The 18345-nt window shown below is 44.6% G+C and overlaps 1 long non-coding RNA gene across 1 annotated transcript in view; it reads left to right on the top strand.

The window, feature by feature from the left end:
- Positions 1–10650: 10650 nt before the first annotated feature.
- The window catches only part of LOC134478030 (uncharacterized), a 36063-nt gene continuing 28368 nt past the window's right edge, over positions 10651–18345 (top strand). The window contains exon 1 of the long non-coding RNA XR_010050371.1: positions 10651–10800. This is a non-coding gene — a long non-coding RNA (uncharacterized LOC134478030). The remainder of the gene's footprint in view (positions 10801–18345) is intronic.

The following is an 18345-nucleotide window of genomic DNA, read 5'->3' as shown; positions in this document are numbered from 1 at the left end:
TGGCTTACAGTGGCTTCAGGGTAGATATTTGCTCCTACTTCTGGATGAGGCCTCTGTGACTCACATCTCAGATGCACTGATCAATGTGGCTATGATGACATCATGGGGTCCTCTGTTTCTTCCTGGATCTCCAAAGGCCTTTGCTATCCTGTTTTCTGCATGTTCATAACTGCATGCTGCAAGTTTTTCCTAGTCAGTTCTATGTGGTCTTTTTGTGGCCTGGCCAGGTGAAGGGTATCAGTGCTAGAAAGAATGAGGTCATCCATCCAGGGGGCACTGTCTCCCAAGGAATGGTGATAGTTCAGCACCCCGTCAGAAAGCTCCCCTGTGGCAGACACGAGAAAATGGGAGTCTTGTGGCACACAGTGCTCAGGAGCTGACTCTGTGTGTGTTTGTGGGGTGGGACTTGTTTTCCCAGCACATCATAGTCCTCACAGTGAGGACACAGCTAAGCCTCAGGACGATGAGCGCTTGTGCAGACAGAATCAGGCGGTCCATCTGCACACCTTTGTTTCCAGCGTGACATCATGTGAGGATGTGCCAGCTTCCCGTGGGAGAAGGGGGATTGCAAGCTGCTCTTCAGAAGAACAGTGTGATGGTTTAGATCTAAAATGTAAAGTCTCACATTCATAGGTGGGGGCTGGTTAGAAGGGTCGGTCACAGGGGCGGGGGCATGGCCTGGGAAGGTATATTCCCTTCCAGGCCTCCTCACTTTTCTCTCTGCTTTCTGAATGCTGTGTGACTAGCAGCTTTCTTCTGTCATGTTGTTCTGCCTTGGAGCAAGTAGATCATGAACTGAATCCACTGAAACTGTGAGCCAAAATAAATCTCTCTTCCTTTAAGTTTGGGTGTTAGGTACTTTTGTCCCAGGAAAGTGATTAACATGAATGGCATGATCCTTAGTCCTGGACTGGCTGGCTATTGTCTTATTCACGGTCATTGGATGGCTTGGGATTCCTTATGTTCCTTCAATTACTAGATGGATGCAAGGCATAGAGAAGCAAGCATCCTACTTTGTAGGTACACCATGGGTCTTTCTCATATATCATCCTATTTAAGCCCCACGTTATTTGAACTCTTTTAAGTGAGGAAACTGAAGCTCACTAGCTATGATAACAATAAGCCATCAAATGTACAGTAAATCCTAATGGGCTTTCCAATAGTCTCACCTCTTTCCCAGGAGACAGTTCAGGGAATATGGCCCTTACTCTTTGAGACTTGTCATTTTCTACTCTTGAACTGTGTTCCCCTTCACCCCTCCCGTAAAGGTGATTTAAAATTTGGTTTGAATGTTATTTTAGATCTGGAATAAAGCACAGCAAAAAGTAAGACAAACTCATGTTTTAGTTAATAAGAAATTGAAACTCAGGGAGTTTAAGGAATTAACCAATGTCTTCAAATTAGGTAATATAAAATTAGTTCATGCATCAAAGCCATAGATGCTAGTGAAAATTGGTTCATTGGACAAGTGAAGATCCTTTCATCCTCTTAATAAATTAAAAAATAGAGAAACCACAAATTCAACTCATGATGACTCATGAACTCAGTTCATATGTGTAGTCCTAAGACAAGGTTTCAGTGTTGTTCTATAATCTATTGGTATGAATATTTTGATAAATAAAAGGTAATGCATGTAGCTATAGCAATCCTTATTTTTGAGTAACGTAATAATTATGTGTGTTGTTAGTGTACAGTATGATATATTGATACATGCATATAATTCTGTGATTAACATTTCAATATTCTTATAATTTGCTTATGCTGGAGCCTCTGAGCTCCTGTCTTTTAAATCTACATAAAATATATCATAGGCTATCCTGAATTACAGTCCTACTCTACTAAGTAGCCCTAGAACTTTATTCCTAATGTTGGTGTTTGGAAACTGTTATCCAACCTCCCACCTCCCATCCTAGTCCTGGGTAATCACTATTTTATATGCAGATTGATTTCTTTTTTAGCTTCCACCTATAAAAGAGAACATTCAGTATTTTTCTGTTTGGTTTATTTCACTTACTACATAAAGACGATTTATTCTGCTGCAAATGACAGTAAAGTAGTATCCCATTTATTCCACTTTTCTTTATCCATGCATCTATTTTATTTATTTATTTATTTTTTTTGTACTGGGAATCAAACTCACAACCTTGTGCTTGCCAAGCAGGCACCGTGTCACTGAACCATATACCCGGCCCTATGCATGCATCTATTAATGGGTACTAAGTTGATTTTTTATCTTGGCTGTTGTGCATAATGACAAAAGTAATACCTGTGGTCACAGGCGGTTATGCCTTTTAAGGAAATACCATTGAGTTTCTTTTTTCCCGTCTACTTAAATTTTCGCTTATCTTTCAAAATACTTATTTCTCTCTGACTGGTGAAAAGTATTCCCAACAGGTGGCAAGCAAAATTTCCTGATTCACTACCCATGGGAAGTATGAGTGTGCTTTGTTTTGAAATTCCCTATACTCTGCGAAGATGTGGTGTGGACCAGTGCAGGAAAGCAGGAGAGCAAATGCCCTGCGAGCTTCCATTTGGCTTCTGAATGACACAGGTGGAAGGCAGGTTTCAAGATTGAGGATGCAGTGCCAGCTATGAGGGAGAGGAAACAAAACAATGGCAAAAGGCAAGGCGTGATTGCTTTAACGGAGAGCAAGTAAAGAAAAGATAGGTTACATGTTATCCGTGAATTTCCTTTTACCTAAGACGCAGACTGAAATTCTTTTTGGAAATTAAAATCTAGCTTTGCGGCCTCCATTGCAGAAGGCCCATGGGTCATTAGCTGGATGTCTCTACTGGAAGAGGGATGAAGATGCTGTGCAGAACCATGCAGCTGGCCAGAACGAAAATCTCTAATTTTTGTCCATACTTTCAATTTCTACTTCCTAACACCAAACAAGGAGTAAAAGAAAGAACAGTAACATGGAAAAACCCCTCAACAACAATAGCATGTGATATGCAAGAGAGCCCTGGAAATGTCGATCTGTTGATGTTAACACGAGCAAGACTAGAATCCTGATTGGTGGTTCTGAGTACATACAGGGCATCTTTGATGAAGTCGGGTGCTACAGAGCCAGGAGTTGTATGCAGCTTGTTAAGATCATCATCAAATAGGAATGTTTCCTTATTTTATTTGTACATGCAATATGTCATGTTGGCATCATGATTTTTTTTAAGTGAAAGACATAATTGAGAGAGAAAATATGTCATTTGTTTTAAACACTGTGGGTTTTTTAAAATGACAAATCTAAGCAGTGAAAAACTTAAAAAAACAAAATCCCTGTTGAAATTGCTTGAAAGTTTTATGGTCTTCCAACAATTCTCCTGCATTTTCCTTTAAGTTAGATGATAGGAGGAAGAGTGGGTTTGTGGTCCTTCCCCACGGCAGTTGAGGTCGTGTATAAATCTGATGTTTGAATCATTTGATTCTTACTAACTGTTCAGAGCAAAGTTGAAACAAATTACATCAATTTCAAATCAATTAATTTCCTGAACTCTTTGGGAGTCTCGAGTGATTTTAGCAGTGGAATTTTGGTGCTAATATCAACACAGGCAAAGCAAACAAATGGAAAAACAACAATCCCACCACATGATGGCTTGTGTTGGAGAACTCTCAAGTACAAAAGAGTACTGTAAACCATCCTTTTCTAAATGGCACTGGCTTGGAATATCTGACAAGTTTCACTGTAATGCTCTGATAAGCTTCCTGGTAAAGATGCCTCCCTTTTCTACAATGAAGTTATATGTGTATAAAATAGATAAGATAAAACATTTTTTCTTTGTTATAGAAGTTTGGTGACCAAGTGCCTTATTTTACTTTTGAAAACTGTGTTTTATTTTCCAATTTTACTTGGTTAATGATACTGTTTTTGTTGGGCTTGTTACTATAAATGTGCAATACTTTTGGCTTCTTGGGGACTAAATGAAAAACCTTCAGTTTCTAGACAGGAAGAAAAGGACAACCTGTGCATGGCTGAGAACCACCGGACCCTTGCCCTGCCACAGCATGGAGACATAGGCCTCAGGCTCTGTGGTCTCCGCCTGTCTCCTCTTCCTCCCAACTGTGAAAGCCTCAAAGGAACCTCCTGGTAGCTGAATGATCCAGTCTAAAAACCTCGACACTTGGATGTCCTGGAGAAGACTTTTGAGCACATTTAGAACAGAACAAACTGCAAACCCAACTGTGTCTAGAAACAGTCTGGTGGGATGAGGGTTTCTGGAATGTTTTCTAGCGTCTATTCAGCATGTTGTCACATTCAGAGTCGGCAGAACACTCCCTTTAAAACAGGTCGTCTTCTGATTGCTGTTCTGCTTTTATATTAAAATACTTTTATATTGGGGGAAAAACCCTTTTAAAAAGTTCTGTATTTTCTCCAGTACTGCAAGCAAATGGATAAGGTGTTGGAAATATAAATAATATTGGAGCCATTTTTGGTACAAGACATTTTTAAAAACAGGCTGGAGATATACATCAGTGACAGAAAGCCTGCTTCACATATTCAAGGCCCTGGGTTTTGTCACCAGTATTAAAAAAAAACCCAAACAAACAAATACTTTTAAAAAGTATAAGATACTCTGAATACATGGTTTCTCCTGCTTCCTCCCACCACTGCTGTCTTTCTCTTACTAGAAGACTAGTCACAATGGGCACCTGGGTACGGTTCTGAAAGAAAAGTCTTTTCCTCTTAAATTCCAGTAGTTTTTGAACCCCTGGAATTTCACAGGAGGTGTAAGAGGTGTCAAATTTAGCTGACCCCAAAGTTTTCACTTGGATAGAAACAGAAGCCTGGAGGGGAAATGCCATGCTGTGTGCTGGGGATGCTTCTCCCAGAGGAAGGGGACAAGGGGCAGTTTTAAAGGATCTTGTGAGAAACATTATGGTCCTCAGGGTAATGTTTAACCCTTCAGGAGCAGGGGAAGGTCAGACTTTGTGGAGAGTTATTGTGGTATCTCAGTTAGTAGAAATATTATTTTAAAAACTGATATATATATATATATATATATATATTTGGGGGGGGGCAGGACAAACCTAATACCTTAACCTATCTTTTCTTCCTTCCATCTCTTCTAAAGAGCTATTTATTTACTGATTCTGTACTTAAGGGTGCCGATCATGGGTCTACAAAGGACTGAAGGTAAATAAGATGCAGATTTTATTTACAAAAAAACTATTCTGAATTTTATCATTTTAAAATTAGAGTGCTATGTCTGACCTTTCTTTTTCTTTTGAGGTGCTGCAAATTGAGCCCAGGGCCTCATATATGCTAGACAAGGGTTCTACCAGCCAGTTACACCCTTATCCTGAGTCTTAAGTTCCATGAAATGATCAAGTGTTACTGATTGACTATCTTGGATATTTGTCCTACAAGGTCAGATTGCTATTCCAATTAATACCAGCTGCCTTTTGCTGTTTACAATTTTGTTCACAGCATAGGTCCTACTAATCAAACTTTTCAGTGTTACCACGGAGCAGAAGATGTGCTAGGCTTTCCTTAGAAAACTGACCTAGAAAACTGAGAGTGTAGTCACACAGGAAACCATGGACCGACAGCCCTATCAAGAGACACACGTTGAGTGTGACAGGCTGAAAGTTCAATCATGAAGGTTCAGCCAAGTGATAGAGCCATACTTGGAGGTCTCTGGAGAAGGGGCAATGAGCATTGACCCACAGGTGATCTGGGGAGCTTAGCTCAGAGATGATGCAGGACATCTGGATGTGAGCAGTGAGAGGCGCTTTTCCAAAGACACAGGTGGTTGAGGAAAGGGGTGGAGAAGGGCACGGAGAGCGTGGGTGAATGGGCAGAGTTTTAGTGGAACAGGACAGAGATACCTCCTCTGGGGCTCAGGGCTGGGGTTCTTCCTTTTGGGCCAGAGCTGCGTCTGCAGCTTCCCAGATCTAATGTCCATGAAAAGCTGTGATTCACTTGCTTGACTTTGGGAATCAGCCCCAATGAGTGCCACACTAGTAAGATGCACTAATTCCCTTAGAGACACTGAGATTCCAGACCTGCCTGTGGAATCTGATTGCAGCATGCCTCTGTGATCAGAAAGAGGAACGGTGGCTGCTGTTTCTAAAAGAATCTCTCTGCTAACTGTGGCACACTTCAGCACACCTGCACAGAAGCTAGGTGAATTCTACTTTAAGTCCTGTAGGCATTTTAGGCTGGGGTGTCAGATGCTGGGCTGGGCTGAGTCCTGCCAAGGACATAGCCACTGGTTGGTGGTGTGGTATGAGACTCTCTGTCCACTGTCCAACTCTGGTCTGACTGTAGTCGGAATTTATACTCTTATGATTGCACCCAAAGTAAACTGTCTATCAGACAGCAGAGAGATACTTTTGCCTCTCCTGGCATATAAAATTGTATCTCCAGAGATCTCTTTTACTTATGAATAATTGTAGATATAGAGAACTTTTGCTGTTTATCATTTTGCTCACAGCTGTCCTGGGGGATGTGCTCTTCAGGTTCAGCACAGAGCTGGCTGTGCCTGGGAGGGGCTTTGAAGTAGGCTGCTGCCCTTTCTCCTCAGCAGCCAAGATAGACTCAGCTTAGGGTCATGGAGCTAAGAGACACTGGCTGTCAAGAGCCCACCGGGCACATCTCATCTTCCTGTGTGGCAGGTGTGAACTGCTCCTTGGGTGGACTGTCCCAGAGTTGCTGGAACTTGGGGTACCCAAGTGGCAGGGAACAAAGCAAGATGATTTTCACTGTTTCTAGCCCCTCAGTTAGTACCTGAGATGACTTCAATCAGTTCCCCTAGATGCCCAGAATGACTCACTGTGAAGCAGATGGCACCCTGAGTGGAGCAGGCCACCCTCCCCACAGAAGAGGGCTGTACTAGTTAGCATTGTGTTATGAAAACGAGCTAGCTGAGGCAGTTAACTTATAAAGAGGAAAGATTGATTTTGCTCACAGTTATGCAGGTTTTGGACCAAGGTCAGATGGTTCCAGTGCATTGCATTTCTCATGAGAGTAGCATATGCTGGGAATGCATGGAAGGGCAAAGAGCTCACCTTATGAATCAGACAGTGGAGCAAGAGGGAATGATTGGGTCCTGAAATGTTCTTTGGTACACACTCCCAAAAACCTAGGTACCACCTACAAGACTCTCTCTCAAAGGTTAAGGTACTTCCAATACCACCTCCCTGGAGATCAAGGCTTTAGCAAATTGGCCTCTGGCGAATATAATCCACTTTCAAGCCACAGTATAGGCTATAGAATTAGATGGTATTAGTGTAGTCAGAATATTAATAGCATGTGTATGATGTTATATATTGTTATAGATTAAGAACTGGTGGTCAACTGAATGCTAGCTGGATTACATCAGCATGGCACTGAGCGAAGATGCTCCACCTGAGGAAAGTTGCCAGGATAAATAGATGGAGAAGGAGAAGCAGGTTGTTAAGGTGTTGAGGCATTAACACGTTGTTGTGTTGAAGCATTGTGGGTTCTCCTCCATGTTGCTATTTGAGCCGTTGGTTCTGGAGAAACTCTGGTCCTCACATCAAGCATTGCTTCCTGGCTCTGGAGGGGAAGACTTGTGCCATTTAGTCTCCGGATGAACTTGTCACGCTGGCTTCCTGGCATGTACTCGACTGTGCTTGTCGTCGGAGGAGCTTGGGGCCTCCATGTCGCTGAGGATGGCTGTGGTGCCTTTCAGGACAGCCCTAGTCTTTGTTGTGAGTGTGACTTCTTGGCACCAGTGTAGAACTGTCATCTCACCAGCACAGCTCCTTCACCCCGCTGGCATGGATTTTCTTGCTTCCACCGCTGACCCTTGGGCCTTCCTGGCATGGATCCATAAAAGAGACTGGCGGGGCTGGGGATTTAGCTCAGCGGCATAAGCACCTGCCTTGCAAGCAGGCGGTCGTGAGTTCGATCCCTGGTACCGAGAAAAATGAAAAAGACAAAAAAAAAAAAAAAAAAAAAAAAAAGAGACTGGCACGAGTCCTTCTTGTGGTCTCTGGACCTCCAGTTGGACTGGTGGGAGGCATTGTCATGAGCTCTGGGTTTTCGTCTGGACTCATGTTGGACATTACTGTGGGATTTAGGCCCTTGACTAAATATTCTATGTCTTTGGTGTTGTGGATAGATTTCCTGCATTTTCTTGTATTAACTCCTGGTGACCATTATAAAAATATTATAAATTTCATGTCCTGATTTTAGTTGTTCACCACACAACCCCTGACTACAACATATGTCATGAGGAAATCACTCCCCTCCACCCATCTGAGTTTGGATAGCACTCCAGGGCCATTCCTCCTCCCACTGTCCTAAGAGAAGTAGGACGTAACATAACAAAACCATGGTAAATCTTTGAAACTCTAGGTTAGAGCATACATTCAGTCTCCACAACTGACCCTACTCAAAGTTTATTAAGAGTTCATGCAACATGCACTACGTCTTAGTCCATTTAATGAAGATCAGAGCAAATTCTGGAACAGATATGCATGTTGAGGGCCCCTAAAATGACTCAGCAGCCTGTCAATCATTGCTGTCGATGGGAGGCATCCATTCAGAAAGTCTGATTTATCTGGGTGCAATACAATGCTTTTTATCTTCAGCACCTCTTTGCTATCCATGCCATATTTTTCTTTTCTGTCAGCACAGATTTACCCTGAGCACATCCTTCCACAATCTTCAATGAATGTGGCTGCTTTTCACTTGCCATCAGGTATACGCTTTGCAGTTCTTTGCTCCTCATACACAAGAGCTGGGGTCTATCAGCTGGACCCACTGCGCAGTAACAATACGGCTGCACACTGGCTTAGAAAAGTGACCTCAGTGGTGGTACCAAAGTGTGGCCCCATTTCTGCTGCTCCTAGGAGACACGGGGTAGCTGATGAGGGGCCATGTAGGCTGTCTGCATGCCTGAGGTGAGCTAGCACCACGAGCGAAGGCACATTTCTGGATAATTTGTCCCTTTTCCAAACTAGTGCATACATTCCATTGTGAATCTTCAGAGCTGGCTGAGTCTAGTCCCAGTATCACTCTGTTTACCTGACCTAGTTTAATGACATTTAAAAAAAACAAGAAACTGAATTTGTAGCTTCTTTTTAAACCCTGGCATTATTATGCATTAGAGCTGGGAGAGAGACTTCTGGTTCTTAGTTGCTGCATTTTGCTGAGCAGTTGTGCAAGCTGAAGTAGAGCCTTTGGAAGTCTACCACCAGGTTCCAAATCCCGGCTCTTAACTGTGTGAAAGGCACAAGCTTTGCAGTCGTGCTTTCTTCCTTTCCAGAAGGGGAACTATGCTTACCTACTCGAGTTGTAAAGACTGTATGAGGTGGCAGTGTCGGAGGCATGGTGAATTTTCATCACTGTCTTTATTAATATCATAATTTACCTTAGGTAATAGGACACAGGGGATGTGGCTTTTAGCACAGATCCAGCAGAATGAGTGACCTGCGCTCTCCTCCCAACTGTGTCACGTCTCACCATGTGACCTGGACTAGACCCCAGATTTATATACTACACCGCCATCGTCACGCACTCCATACTGTAGCAAGAGCTCTCCGAGGATTAGATCTATAGCCCCTTTTTTTGTGTCATATATTTGGTCACAGAGGTGAAGAAAACAAGCATTAAAAAAACCACAGACCTAGTACTATTTTGAAGCTAGATTTTGCTCCATTCCTGCAAAGCCTGAGGAATGTCCTTACTTTCTCTCAACCTTGTTTGTCTCATCTGTAAAATGAAGGTGACAGCACAGCCTGCCCCTATTAGGAATGAACTCGTGACCCAGCAAAGAGCCTCATGCAAGGCTGGGAGGAGCCAGCACTCCTCATGCATGTTTCTGGCTGTATCTCTGTCACCATTCGAAGGCGTGTTGTGAGGAATCCACCTCCCTGTCGTTTTCCACGTGGGTGCTGGGACTCTCAGTGGTCACAGGCTGTGGTCGCTGGTCACTCACAAAGTGCTTCTTTCCACGTTTCTCTCCTGGTCCTCAGAGAAGGCTGCCTGACTGGCTTTGTGAATCCCAGCTGTTTGCCTTTCCCTCTTGGTTCTTGGCTCCTGAGCCAGGCAAATAATAGATGCTCAATACAAATTTGCTGAATGAATGAGCGAATGAACAAATACAGAATAACGAACTCAGTGGCCTTCCTCAGTTATCTCCTTGTGGGTTGGCTGAAAGAATGTGGTCCAGTTATAACCTCGGGTTCAAATCACCTGCGCCAGCTTGGCTTTTGGGTCCTCAGCACCTAATGTCCTCCACAGCTGTCTCAGGGCAGCTGTGGCCCACGCATTTCAGCAGCTTGCTTTTTTTTACGAAGATCTTCTAGGGGGACCAAAGTAGCGTGTGGTAGTTTTTTTTTTCAATGATTTTAATCCTTTCTGAAGGGAGGATGTGATGATTAATTGGTGGGGTCTGTATAAACTATGTGTTACACACAAATACACCAACCACTAAACCCAATTAAAAAACACTTCTAAAAACTTAATTAGTTCAGCTGTTCAGTTTGCTTCGTTAGTGGTTCAGGCAGTAGAATCTGGTGCTTTGGTTAAATGTGTTTGCTGTGTCTGTGTCAGGGTGGTGTCCTCACGAATCTGTGGGCTCCTATGTATTGCTGGATGGCTTCTCTGTTTTGCTTTATTCCTTTACAGTTTGTCAGCCTAAATCTGACTCTGCCTTGTTTTGATTTTTTGCAGGGTCACCTGGATGAGAACACCTTCCTCCAGAATAGGTATCAGCTGGCGTTTAGGACTCTTCTCTAGAGGCCATTCTCCAGGAAGTACCTCCGAATCCCAGGGTGCCATCTAAAACAGGCGCCATCGCTGTACTTGGCCCTCCTCACTCACGGTTGTAAGTTTTACTCCATGCTACTTGGTGGCAAAGTACAGGCCACCTGGTCCTGGTGCGGATCCGCCATGGGCCTCACCAGGCTCCCCAGCAGCTGGGCAGTCTGCCTGGGAGGGGCCTGAGCAGCCGGGCTTTAGCCCAGCGACTCTTACTCTCCTTTCACAACTGAAACCGAAGGTCTCAGGTACACAGCACACAGGGCCACTCTGAGGAGCAGGTCTGTGACACTGTCCCAACCTTTCTGTTCTCATGGCATTTCTGCGGGTGTTTTCCCAGGGCAGGGCCCCCAGGCGGTCACTGGACCCCAATTGCGGACAGCCCGAGGCCTGGTCCTCTAGAGCTACGAAGGCTTGGACCTCAGATGTGACTTTGTTTGCTTCGCCAGCAGCACCTCTCGCACCCTCCCGGCGCGAGGCAGGGAGCAGCGCAGCCTCCGTGCGCAGGCGCGTTGGAGCAGCCCGCGCCCCCCGTCGGCCCGCCCGCCCCGGCTCCGGGCGGTCCCAGCAGCGCCCCCGCCCAGCCTCCGCCCCTTGCCTGGAGTCTGGGTCCCCGGCCCCCCCTCCCCCCCCCCCCCCGCCTCCACCTGCCGCCGCCGCCCCCGCGCTTCGCTGGCGCCAGCCGCTCGATGGGTCCTGCACTTTGATTATTTGTGTTAACAGTTAATTTAGCACCGCGGCCACGTGTGCCAAAGCTGCCTCCACTTCCTCCGGGCTCCCAACAAATGGCACTTTTATGAGGTCCTTTCAAAGCGGCTCCCAGGTCGGCTCCGCGGGCTCGCTGGCCTCTGCTTTTCGGGGCGCGGACCCCGTTCCTCCCCGCCTCCGCCCTCCGCCCAGGCGCCCCCTCTCCAGCGGCCTTGGGGAGGCTGCGGTCTTTGCGCCGTTGCAGGAAAGAGGCCGGTTCTGGCAGCCCTGTCCCTCCACCCGCCCTCAGGCTGATCTAATGGAGATTTATGGGGGAGGCTCTGCGCTCACGGGGCGCTTTCCTGAGCGCCGGGCTGTGCCTGTGCTCCTGGGGAGTGGGAAGAACCCCAGGGCCTGGTGTCCCCAGCACAGCGCCCACAGCGACGGACCAGCTCCCCACCCTCCGCTGGCGTGGTGATTCCAATAAAATATTGCTACATTCTCATGCAGACTGTTTCAGATCCCTTTCAACAAATCCGCTAAGGTCCCACTGAAGCCCCAGATCTGATTTCTCTCAATTTCCCCTGTCTCTAGAGTTCTGGCTGCCTGGGGTGCCGTCAAGCATGTGTTTTAACTTTATGTCCTTTCACACCGAGCGCTTCTTCTTACCAGGTGAAAGATAACGGCTTCTCCAAAGCCTTACAAAGAGAAGGCATTTGATGTTCACCAGCACGTTCTGAATTCTGGCTGTTCTTTGAAGGAGTTGGATTTCCCCTTTGCTTAGATTTCTAGGATAGCTGGTGTTCTGGTCTGTTAATAACACTGAAGCTTTTACTTGAGAAGGACGCACTAGCCATGGTTTCAGTAAAATGTTGCTACACTCTCAGGAGTGCTTGTCCTCCTGGAGTGGCACAGGAAAGGATTAGGAGCATTGTGGCTGCGTTTGAAGACGCAGGAAGGGCTTTTTCCAGTGGCAGGAACCCAGGCCAGAGCAGGTATTTTCTTTCTTGAAGGATTATAGTCAGCCTGGGCTGATTTCAGTGTCATGTGGGACTTCCACTCTGCTCCTCATCATCCCCAAAAGGTGGATGCCCTGAGTCACCCCAAATCCCTACATCCCTGGGAACCTCACTTTATTCTTGAGTGCCTGGAGGCTGAGGCCCTCTAGATTGCAGGGAAGATCACTTTCAAGAGAGAGAGACAGCCCTCTGGTGGAACTGCCTTCTGTGTAGGGCAGGGGCCTTTTGTGAAACGAGGTGATGCTTTTTACTTAACAGAGAACCTTCCATTTGCTCTGACCAAATGTGTGTTCCAGTGGAAGGGTCTACCATCAGATCCAGACAGAGCCAACCATCCTTTTGCAAAAAATCCTAATTCTTCCTTTAAAGCAAATACATTTTGGTTGACTCCTATCCCTGAAGATAGACAGAGATATTTATTTCTATATGCAAATGTAAGTTTGTGCCTTAAGCTTATACTTCTATATGGTGGTGTCTGGCTAGGAATAATGGGACATCTTCAGGACCAACAGTTCTAAAACTACTTTTGTGAGGAAACAGACCCCCCCACCGTTTGTCAAATTCAAGGCTTCAGCCTTCATCCCTTGTTCTCTTTAAATGCTTAGAATACAGTAAATCCCCGACTTAGGAACGCTTGAATTTTGAACTTTAGTGTGTGTATTGTGTAAGATTCACAGGTGTACGATCTAAGAGTCACTTTGCCAGATGATGAAAGAATCCGATTTACAAACGTTCTCTGGAGCAGAACTCGTTCATAAATTGGGGACTTACTGTACTGGACAAAGTTGTGCAGTCAGGCTCTGCTTTTACTCTCTGTAATTACAAAGCATTTCTGCATTTTTCCTCTACTTGTACCTTCTAGCTGCAGACGGATGCAAATCTTCATCTCCACCACTGCCTTTCTGCAGATGACTCCAAATTGTAAACTTTCAGTGTTAAACATTAGGAATATATATATATATATATATATATATATATATATATTTAAAAACTAAATCGGACATTTATAAATGGTTGAATTGCTATGATCTGAGATGCAACATGTTCACTTAAAATGGTTTAAAAATGTGAAGAGCTTGCTAGTCTTTGTTTTTGCTCTTGGGAATACAGTAGTGGAAAAACTAAAACACTGACATCCCTGCCATGATGGGGGCCGGAATTTTAGGTGCTGTCCAGCACTTTTGTAACCCTCGACTCTGTGAGCAAACACATGTGGTCAGTTCCATTTTCTACTGTTATTTATCTCTTTCTTGATCAAGACCTATTGGTTTTTCCTCCACAATCTTTCTAGTCTGTTCTTCCTTCTTACTCACCTTCATTATGCTCCCCTGGGATCATGGCTCTGAATTCTTCTACTTTCTTCAAATCGCCACCTCTACAACTTTGGTTCTTCTCTCTCTGCTGTGCTAGATTGCTGTTCAAAAAGTACAGATGTTATGAATTCAATTATTCATTCAACAAACATACTGAGATTATTCTGTGTACCAAATGCTAGGCCAGATGCTGAGGTGACAAAGAATAAAGGAGATCCTTATAGCTGTCACCATCCATGTGGTAGCACCTGCACTGAAAGATGTATTAAAACATAGTGTGATAATTACTAGGGTAGAAATATGATTCTTGATCAGCTACAGGATTGGTTTATCATTTTTTTTTTTAAAACGAAGTATCCAGATCTCTTCACCACCTGGGCCCAGCTTGGCTTTCAACATATCTTCCTTTAACCTGCTTCCTGTCTTCATGGCCACACTGTGTTAAATGCCTCTTCCGGAGTGTACCCCACCTTTCCTGCCATTCTGTTCCTGCCTCTGCCTTTTGTCTCTTTGTGGACAGTGCCCTCCCCTTCACGACGCATTGCAAACTCTCTATCCTGTAAAGCCAAGCTTGAATTCCGGGTTGTCCATGCAGGTTTTAGTCGGCTCTCCCCCAGATGAAAATCCTCTCTCTTTCTCAAACTCTCACAGCAGTTTACGTACATCTCTTCCACCTTCCCCTTCCACTGCCGAGACTGCCTAATACTGAAGTTACTTGGCACCCTGCTCCACTGCAGGGTCCCCAGGGGCAGGGCCGGCGTTCTGTGTCTTGTCACACTCACGCCACAGTGACCACACAGCACACCAGCCGACAGGGGCAAGTGGGGAGTGTGTGTGAGTTGATGGTTGATTGAGGGGGCACATGGAGTTCATACAGTGATCAGTGCTAGGATTACTGATGTGAAGAGCAAAGACTTCCTGAGCAGGTTACAGAGATGTAAGCACACAGAGTGGACGCTATTAACAGAGGAAGGACACAGCAACCTTATGGTCAGAACAGAGCTACTTTGAGTTGGAAAGACCCAGTCTCTCCACTGAAGGTATTTTCAATAGGAATTCAAGTATGGTTGCATCTGGGATTCCCAGGGGTAAAAGACCTTAGTTTAGAGGGAATGACTCCATTCAAATATCAGAGTGAAACTAGAACAAACCAGTCTGTAAAAGCAGTGTACCAAGGACTAAGAGGAGGAAATGGTAGAAACTTCTAGGAATTTGCTTAGGTTTTCAAACCTTTTAACTGAGTAATGCAGCTTCTTCTGTAGCCCTTTCTGCTGCACATTTCCTGAGTTCTCCGTTTGCTTTTGTAAACAGAGAGAAAGGCAGTGAAAGGCTGGGACCCAGGAGTAAGATTTTCTGTGTAGGAGCCTGAGTGTGACACTTCAAAGGCTGATCACAGGGACTGTGCACAGACAGCGGAGCTCCTCATCTTGAGGAAGAGGAAACCAAGCCCTTACTAGCTTAGTATGACAGAGCAGGTCCTTTTGCTGCCTACAGTAAAAGAGGAATAGTGTCCAACAGGCAGACCTTTGAAGATAGTTTTGCATGCAAGCAACTGGAAGTCCCGCTTCCTTAAATGGAAAGGACAAGTGTTCCTCACATCTCTCAAAGCCTGGAGGCAAGACAGGCTCCTGGATGGTGGTGGCTTCATTTCTTCATGGTTCACCTATAGGCAGTAGAGCCAAGAACAGGGGCTAGTGAAGCAAGGTTCCGCCTAGTTGTCCTGCCTCTGGGCCATCTTTGACTGCCCTCAGTCCTTAGTGGCTACCCAGGTTGTCTCTTGTAGAAGGGAGCCTCCCAGGGCCCAAAAGTGGCATGAAAAACAGAGAACAGTTCTTTAGGGGTCCTCAGACAGATTGCATATGGAAGCCGCATAGCATCCCATAAATCGCCAAATAAATTGCTTGAGGTTGACTGTATTTCAAGGGTAGATATTTTACTTCTTAAAAATCACTAATGGCTTCTTAGATTGGCCGCTGCACTGACTCAGTGTGGGCTGCCAGGCTGCTGGGTTCCCTCTGCCCGCATACGCACTTCACAGCACTGATAACCCGTCAAGGATGTCTTGGTGTTTTCTTTGTATCTGTGGGTTCCACATCTGTGGATTCAATCAACTGAGGGTTAAAACTATTCAGAATAAATATTTCAGAGAGCTTCAAAAATACAGCTTGAATTTACCATGTGCCAAACATGCAGAATCAATGAGACATATGTACAGATATTGTGCAAAGTATTACAAGTAATTTAGAGGTAACTTTAAGCCCATTAGAGAATGTATCTTAGATTATACACAAATACTACAGCATTTTCTATAAGGGATTTGAAGATCCCTGGAGTCTGGTAGGAGAGTCCTCAGACCAATGTTTTGTGAGCATGAATGGACCTTGTCCATGTTTCCCATATGAGGTAGCTGTCCTGGAAACTGCACAGTGGAACCATTTGACTGCATTCCTCACTGGTCAAGACTGGTAAGGGGCAAGTTATGTCTCTAACATGTTTGCACACATGGTTAGACACATCCTAGCTGGTGTTCCTTCGTGCTGACACTCGCATGGTTGAGAACACTGTGGTCTCACAGTATTGCCTTCATGCCTAATGAGCAAAGCAGGAAAGAGATGGGGAACTGCCTGGGGTGCTGTTTTACTTTTTGCAGTGTGTGATTTATCAAAGCTCTTGTGTACACTGATGTTGCGTATGTATGCTGTGAACACAGAGTTGTCCTTCAGTATCCATGAGGGATGGCTCCCAGGATCCCTTTGGATGCCAAAATCTGAAGATGCTCAACTCCCTTGTATAAAATGGCATATTTGTATAACATCTATACACATTCTCCCACATACTTTAACTCATGTCTAGATTACTTATAATACCTAATAAAACATATGCTATGTAAATGGTTACTCTGGGGTTTGATCCTCAGCACCACACAAAAAATTTATCCTATCGTGTTGTTAGAGAATGACAAGAGAGAAAAATCTGCACGCATTCAGTACAGACACAAATTTAGATCTTCAATCTGCAGATGTCAAACTTGCGAATATAGCAGGCTGGCTGCGCATGGTACAGACAAAAGCTCTGCCATTAAAAAGTGTATGTCCAGTGCAGAGAGAAGGATCTAGTTAGTGTTTGTGCATCTCATTGTGGGTGTACACCAGAGATAGCTTCCACTCTGCTTCCTGATTTGAGTGACCAGGGACAGCATAGTTTTATAAACTAAGAAGCACAATCTTCTGTTTCATGTTCTCCTTGTAGCTTATGAGCTATTCTATATCTTTCCAGTACATTTTCCATATAATTTCAATTGTGAGAATAGGTTTTTGAAACCTGAAACTTTAGGGAACTGATACTGTAAAGAAATAATGGCTCAGAAAGCACACAAATGTGATGTTTGAAAACTTGATTATCACAGGCAACATGAAACTGACATTTACAAACTGACACCTGTGTCTGAAGAATGAAGAAGCCATTTGGAAGATTTGGCCCTGCAAGTCATTTCAGGATACATTGTTTAGATCATTCACTCTACGATGAGGGCACAGTGGAAACAGCTTGTAATAACAGCCTCAGAGTTATCTGTTGGGCTGTTTCTTGCTTTCTTACTAGGATTGATGTTTCTAGCTGCTACCTGGGTCTATGAACATGCTTGCTTACCTGCTATAAACTGCCTCTCAGCCTAGAACCTCTACGTGAAGGTGTAGTTATAAGCAAAGACAAAGAAGAGGTAATCACTTTTGAATGAGAGTCAGGGACGAGATTTAGAGAAACATATTTGTGTCTCTGAGATACCAGAATTTCTTCCCTCCTTTATTTCTTCTTGTACATAACAATCAGAGGACCTATTCTGAGACTTTAGTTCCCAATGTGGCCCCAGGAAATACCTGCAGGCATGGCAACTCTGCTTATAAAGCCCATAGGATTTTCTTAGATGTTGGGGATGAAGTACCTCAGCGATCAGGCAGCCCACTCCCCTTGGTGAGGGGAGAAGCCCAGAAAGTGGGACTGAGGCGAGGTAGTGCCCAGAGCCAGCCACCTCCATGGGGGTCTGTCTGGTGATCATTCTTGCTGTATTAAGGTCACAGGGGTCATGGCTCAGAGGGGTGACCTCGGTATCAGGGTCCCTCTACTCAGAAGTACTTAGAAATATGTGATTCACTTGAAACAAACAAAGTTGAAATAAGCTCATTTGATCAAAAAGTGATGATCTGAGTGAGGGCTATGTTCTCCAGATGCCCTGATGGGGTACTTGTCCTTGTGACACGCTGTCCCTGGAGGCCACACTATTGTGTGGGAGCAAATAATGACGTGAGGCTTTGGTCCACTGAGAGAATATCATAGTACTTATCAGACTATAAACAGACTAAAGGAGGCTATGGAAGAAGAAATATAGTTTTACAGTGCAACAAGCTGGATTTATAAGCATGAGAGTAGAAATACATTCATAAGAAATTTGATAGTTATGGTTAGTTATTTCAGTGAACAGATCCTTCCCCAGCCTTTCCAGTTACAGTTTTTGTATTGGTGCATGGTATTGTTTTGTATTTTCTTGGTTTGAAGGGGAAGTTCTCCCAATTTTGTTTGAATTCAGATGTTGGTGTT

The sequence above is a fragment of the Cavia porcellus genome, unplaced genomic scaffold (genome assembly GCF_034190915.1).
Source record: "Cavia porcellus strain 051 isolate PalLab524CR breed Dunkin Hartley unplaced genomic scaffold, mCavPor4.1 scaffold_11, whole genome shotgun sequence".
Taxonomy (NCBI): Eukaryota; Metazoa; Chordata; class Mammalia; order Rodentia; family Caviidae; genus Cavia; species Cavia porcellus.
This window is presented reverse-complemented; position numbering and strand designations above follow the sequence as displayed.